Genomic DNA, 5,550 nt, shown 5'->3' with positions numbered 1-5,550 from the left:
GTAAATACATTTTGTTCGAAGCTGTAATAGATAATATAGTTCTTATTGAATCGAATCTAGCTATAGGACTAAACGTTTCATGATAATCAATTCCAGCAGTTTGTTTAAAACCTCTAGCAACGAGTCTTGCCTTGAATCGTTGTATATTTCCATCGCTATTCATTTTCAATTTATAAGTTCATTGATTATCTATGACTTGATGGTCTGATGGCGGATTTACTAATGTCTATGTTTGAGTTTTTCTCAAAGAATCAATTTCGTCATCCATGGCTTCTTTCCATTTGATTGTGTTGTTATATGTGATCGCGTCATCGTAGTTTTCCGGTTCATAGTTTTGTGATCACAATATTTCCATATGTGAGTCTGTCTGTTCGGCGTATTTTATTTCTGTCTCTCAAACGTCGGTCTTGTTTATATTGATTTTTATCTTCTGGATCGTTTGATTCTTTATCTGAATTTACTTGTTCGTTGTTTTCCGACTGAATAACGGTTTTTGATTCGACATTTATTGTGTCATCTTTGTGATGTTCAAAGATTATAATATTTGACTCTGATTCCCATTTTTCATTTGAATTAATTTCGTAAAATTGATCTGTGAATCTTACATCCCTATGTATTTTAACTTGTCCTCTTTCAGAAAGCCAAATCCGAAATCTTTTTGTGTTTTCATCATATCCGATGAAAATGTTTTTTTCGGCTTTGACATCCCATTTTCGTCTCTTCTCTTTAAGGATATGAAAGTATACTTCTTCTCCTCTTTAAGGTTCTGAGATTTGAAATGTTCGGTCTCTTCTTGAGCCATAGTTCAATAGGTGTTACTCCTTTCTCCCCACTGGTTCTATTTAAAGTATAAACAGTGTAATTAACTGCTTCAGCTCACATTTTCATTAACAAAAAAATAAATTTTCCTGCATGTAACGACATTTTCGCTAAGTCAACTATAGTTCTGTTCGGCGCAACCGTTCTGTTCCGGAGTAAATGGTACTGTTTTCTGATGCGTAATGCTATATCGACGTGTTAGTTCTTCACTTTCTTTATTGACGAACTCAAGACCATTATTTGATCTGAAGATCTTGATTTCTTTTTCTTATGATAAATGCTATCAGTCTTCTTGAAGAAATCCTCTAGACATTGTGATGTCTCTGATTTATTTTTGATAAAATATAAACTTCTTCAGTGACTATAGTCATCTTTCAACATTAAGAAATATCGAGCTCCTCCAAGCGAATTTTCTTGCATTGGATCTGAAAGATCTGCATGAGTTTTCCAATGCGTTCGCTTTTTAGGAATAGTAGTCTGTGCATTTTTCCTAAAATGCAATCTTCGCAAGAAAATTTCTGATCTTTAAAAATGATGTTCTCGGATTTTAGAATTTTCTTCACCTGATCCACATTCTGATGAGCCATTCGTTTGTGCCAGGAGAAAAGAGAATTGCACACTGCTATATTTGTCTGATGTTCGTCTGTAATGACTTTAAATTTCATTACGAATAACTTATTTTTTTTTCTCCCACTACAACAATATTTCTGGTACATGAAATACATTATATTCAGTTCTGATACGTGAAAAACATTACTGAGATACTTTCACACGCATTCTTTTCCATTAAAAGCAAGAATGTCAATATTTCCTGATCCAATTGCTTGAATATATTTTTCATCGCCTATCTTAATATTCTCTATTGTGTCAAATTTTTTATACGACAAAAACAATTCGCGACGATTTGACATGTACTCAGTCGCACCTGAATCCATGTGTCATGCATGATTGGATGTTTTTAAATTATATTCTGCAGACATGGCTCCAATGAGTGCCTCTTCTTTTCTTCCTTTGTATTTTTCGTTTGCTGCTTTTCGGTTTCTACATTCCTTGATTCAATGTCCTGGTTTGTGGCAATAATGATATACGCCTGGTTTAACGTTGCCTTTTTTGAAATTTTTCTTGTATTGGTACTTATTGACAGTAAAAGCAATGTTCTCTGTCCTTTTTTCGATTCCTATCCTTGTTTCCTCAATGGTGAGCCTTGAAATAAGATTTGTGAGAGTTCTTTCATTAGGTTGAGTTGATTCCCACGCACTAATAAAATATTTGAATGACAGAGGTAATGTCATGAGTATTTTAGTAATAATCATTTGATTTGGAATTTTCTCACCCAGAGTTTGTAGCCGATGTGCAAGATTCTCGATTTTTACGATGTGAATAGCGACATCATCGTTCGGTTTCTTCTGAATTGTACCATTGCTGCAACAGCATCTGTATACTAGTATCAGATTTTTGTTCGTAAACAGATTCCAGCTTTTTTCACATATTCTTAGCCGATTCATAATTGATAATATGCAAAAATGGATTTTCATCCACTGATGTGGCAATTATGCGTTAAGCTGTATTGTCGAGCTGTTTTGTCCAGGCAATGTGTGCTCGATTTGCTGCATCATCTCCTAGTACAGGAAGAATTGATTTACCTGTAACTATTTCCCATGCACCGCAGGATTTCAAAATAACATGCACTTAAAATTTCCATGAGGCCCAATTTTCCAATTCTTTCAGATTATTAATACGAACAGTTTCATACTCCATCACGATTAGGGTTATATTTCACGTTTGCTCAAGGCCGGATAATAAACCCACGTGCTTTTTCAATTTAATTGTACTTTACTTAATTATTTCTTGTTTTGTTCTTTCGTAATCTGGGCCGTAACCTGTTGACTGGGCAGTGGAAAACAATAAATAAAAATAATAAAAACGGGTTTAGCTGAATGAATATATTTGATTATACGTGATTGCGCGTATTTGTTTACAAAACATTTGAAATACGTGTATCAAAGAGAAACGAATATGTGTATCAAATAGTTACTAATTATGAAATAATAATGTTGCTGGCAACATTCATTAATGAAATCACATATAAAATTTCAGTGAATTTTAAATTCTATAACAATATAATTCCTATATACGGTTTATTTATTATTATTTCATAAATAATAATCAATCAAGGAAGATATATATTTAATATTTACTTACTTATATAAATTTTTATCGAATGCTTATTTAATATATGTGCTTAATATAATCCAATTATATTTTTTTGTATTATTTTTTTAAATGAAAATACATATATATATTAAATATTGTTATTATATATAGAGATAAGAGAAGAGCAATATAAAAGAAACATAAATTTCTTCAAGATAGAAAATTTATCTGTTTATTAAGTCAATTATCTGTTTATTTTGTAATGATATTTGTGTATATGCACTCCAATTAATATATAATATAATATAAGTATGGTAATAATATATTGAATTTTTTCGACATCAAAACTAAAATTTCTGATAATTTTTCAAAGTTTTACGAAATATTAATATTAATAATTAATTTCTTTTTTAATACATTTAAATAAATTATAATTATTTAAAAATATTTATATGAATTATTCGATATCTTTTAATCTAATATTATACTAATTATTGATTTTTCATTTGTTTGTCATCAAATTACTTTATTTATTAAATTATTTAAATTTATGAAAAAAATGTAACGAAAGATTATAAAAAGGACTAATCCATCACTTTCATAATTATTACATAATTATTATTATATTACATAAATATAAAAAAAAATTAATAATATCATGTATATACTTATAATTAGATAGTTGACTTTTGTTAGATGTTGATCATTGTATCAATAGTAAACGATTTTTTTTTTATATCTTAATCAAAATAAAAATGTCTCTTTTGTTATAGTCAATCACAAAAATCTTCACATGTTATCTTAGAAAGAAATTCTTAATCTGATTTTAATAGATTATAGAATTAGAATTTATTTTTTGATGAAATAGATTAAATATATATTGATCTTCAAATTTTTATTATTATTTCATTTATTCATTTTTTATTATAATTTCAATAAAAATTTTCAATTCAAAATATTTTTTATAATAGAATAAGAAAGTATTAATACGTGAAAATTAAAATTTAAAATTTTATTTCGTATCATTACGAAATTACATTTAAAAAAATAAATCTGAAATTTTAAAGATTGATTAGCCAATAATATTCCGTTAATTAAAAAAAAATTGATTCATATATATATAATTCATTATATACTTACTCTAAATACTTACAATATTTTATATAAAACAAAATTATTGCTGATTTTAATAATAATTTATTATTATTGAGTTATTATTGAGTTAAACTCATATAAGAATTTCTGTGACTAATTATATGTACTTAAATACCTAAAAGTATTGTTATTATTATATTCTTATCAAAAAGATCTTTATTTACTTAAAAGAATATTATTATATATTAGATAAAAATAATAAATATAGCATAATGATGTCATAATAATACATCATAATATTTCATTTATAATGTAATTTTTCAAAAATAATTAAATTAATATATAATAAATATTATATATATATATTTAATTTATATTATTTATATATTTAAAATATAATTATTATATTTATATATATATTATATATATATATAAATATAATAATTACATATCAATATTATGATATATTTTACATATCAATAATATGATATATAATAATATAATTAATATGATATATAATAATATAATTATTATATATCATATTATTATTACCAATTTTGATTTTATTATATTATCAGTTATTAATATAACATATTGAAATTATATATTATAATATTATAATTATATGTATAATAATACAATATAATATAATATATTTAGCATAACATATACATATCTAGGAACATTAAGGAAATTATTAAATAAAATTAGAATAAAATTACATTATTTATTATTATATTTATATTAATGCAATACATTATTTAATATATTTTTATCCTAATTGTATGTTTTTATATATTTTTATTTTTAAGAACAAATACAATTAAAAATTAAAATTTCTTTTTTTTTATACAATTACGATTTTTTGCATAAATTTCTCATGTATAAAAATTTCTCATATATAAAAAATATGTACATGCATATGTATATATATGTGTATATGTCTTTTGAATATAAAAAAATAAAAGATAATCATATTTTAATATTTTTCGAAATATTTCGTTTTATTTTCAATATTTGAAAAAAAAATAAAATATAAAAATATAAAAATAAATGTGCAAACAAAATTTCATTACTATATTCTAAATATTTTTTTACATACATTTTGATACTTTTTATTATATTTCTTTAATTGCTCTTTATGCTTATAAAGAGTTACTTATAATTTTCAATTTCTTAAAGAACACAAAAAAAAGAGTTAAAAAAAATTTAAAAGAATTTACTAAAATTTATTAAAATCATAATAAATTTGTAATAATCAAAGCATCAATTTGTGGATTAAAATAATTATTTTCCTTATTAAGTTAATAATGAATTAATTTTTTAAAAATTTAAAAAGAAATTTAAAAGAAAAATTAAATTATTATAATTATTTAAGATAAAATTTATATAATAAATATATAAATCATTATAATCATTAATTTAAAAGAGAAATTAGATTATTATAATTATTTAAATTTTATATATAATTAATAAATATAA

At 23.8% G+C, this 5,550-nt stretch overlaps 1 long non-coding RNA gene across 1 annotated transcript in view; it reads right to left on the bottom strand.

The window, feature by feature from the left end:
* Positions 1-1,094: 1,094 nt before the first annotated feature.
* LOC102680193 overlaps positions 1,095-5,550 on the bottom strand; it is a 5,283-nt gene continuing 827 nt past the window's right edge. The window contains exons 2-3 of the long non-coding RNA XR_422822.2: positions 2,652-2,655; positions 1,095-1,168 (exon numbers count right to left, since the gene is read on the bottom strand). This is a non-coding gene — a long non-coding RNA (uncharacterized LOC102680193). The remainder of the gene's footprint in view (positions 1,169-2,651; positions 2,656-5,550) is intronic.

The sequence above is a fragment of the Apis dorsata genome, unplaced genomic scaffold (genome assembly GCF_000469605.1).
Source record: "Apis dorsata unplaced genomic scaffold, Apis dorsata 1.3 scaffold_987, whole genome shotgun sequence".
Lineage (NCBI taxonomy): Eukaryota > Metazoa > Arthropoda > Insecta > Hymenoptera > Apidae > Apis > Apis dorsata.
Note: the sequence above shows the minus strand (reverse complement) of the source record. Positions and strands in the feature narration are given on the sequence as shown.